Below are 1557 nucleotides of genomic sequence, written 5' to 3' on the forward strand. Positions count from 1 at the left end.
AAAATGTTTTCTCACGGTATCATAATTGGGATGACGTAAAGGATGCTGGAAATTGTCATGTATGATTTTTTTTTTTTTTTAAATCTAAGTCTTTATGGCTGGTAAACGCTGTGTGTGTGTGTGTGTGTGTGTGTGTGTGTGTGTGTGTGTGTGTGTGTGTGTGTGTGTGTGTGTGTGTGTGTGTGTGTGTGTGTGTGTGTGTGTGTGTGAACTGATAAAGAAACTGACGAACAGATGGAATTTAGAGATACTTAGGCCAAGCGATATGACGAGAAAATACATTGTGAGAATAAAATGGATAAATAAACGGAGAAAAGACTCTCGCACTTCCCTTCTTTCTCTTTATCTCTCTCCCAGAGAGAGAGAGATAGTATAAGAAAGAGAGAGACAGAGCTAGAGAGAGAGGAGATAGATAGAGATATAGAGAAAGAGGGAAATAGAGAGAGAGAGAGAGAGAGAGAGAGAGAGAGAGAGAGAGAGAGAGAGAGAGAGAGAGAGAGAGAGAGAGAGAGAGAGAGAGAGAGAGAGAAACAGAAATAAAAATAAAAATAGAAATAGAAACAGAAACAGAAACAGATACACTGAAAGAGAAAATGGAGAATACCAGAAACCGACGAAAACCCTAACAACTAGCCAGAGCAAGACGAATAAGAAAACGAGATGCACATAAATGGAGGCAGAGTCACGCACGATTCGTATTGGGGGAACCGCGTTCGAACCCCAGACGACGAAGCACTCGCTCTGAACCATCGGAAGGATGAACTGGTGGCGAACAATTAGATATATGGGTAAGTAAAAGTAGGAAAAGAGAGAGAGAGAGAGAGAGAGAGAGAGAGAGAGAGAGAGAGAGAGAGAGAGAGAGAGAGAGAGAGAGAGAGAGAGAGAGAGAGAGAGAGAGAGAGAGAGAGAGAGAGAGAACTAACAGAAGACACATGTTCTTACAATAGACGTGTATTTTTTTTTTCTCTCTCTATCTATCAATATCTATCTATCTATCTATCTATATGTATATAAATATATGCATACATACATTTATATATATATATATATATATATATATATATATATATATATATATATATATATATATGTGTGTGTGTGTGTGTGTGTGTGTGTATGTTTGTGTGTGTGCATATATATATATATATATATATATATATATATATATATATATATATATATATATATACAGAATACAAGAGACACGTCCTAACAGTAAAAACATCAAAGCATTTCCCTTTCGTTAAATCACCACATGATACATCGACCAACATCAAAAAGGTGTCGGCCAAGACAACTCATAATTCATAAGAAAACTTCACAATGGAGGAGCAACGTTATAAATCAAAGGGAATCAACACCGTAATTACAGAGCGGGTAGGGGGAGGAGGTGGGGGTGGGGGTAGAGGGAAAGGGAGGGTAGGAAGAGGGTGTGGAGGAGGGCGTGTGGGGGGATGGGTAGGGGTGTTGATAGGGGATGGGGATGGGGACGTGGGTGTCTATAGGGTATAGAGTGGGGTGTAGGCCTGTGTGTGTGTGTGTGTGTGTGTATGTAGG

This window comes from Penaeus japonicus, unplaced genomic scaffold (assembly GCF_977035675.1).
Source record: "Penaeus japonicus unplaced genomic scaffold, GWHDUDI00000001_assembly GWHDUDI00000016, whole genome shotgun sequence".
Classification (NCBI taxonomy): Eukaryota; Metazoa; Arthropoda; class Malacostraca; order Decapoda; family Penaeidae; genus Penaeus; species Penaeus japonicus.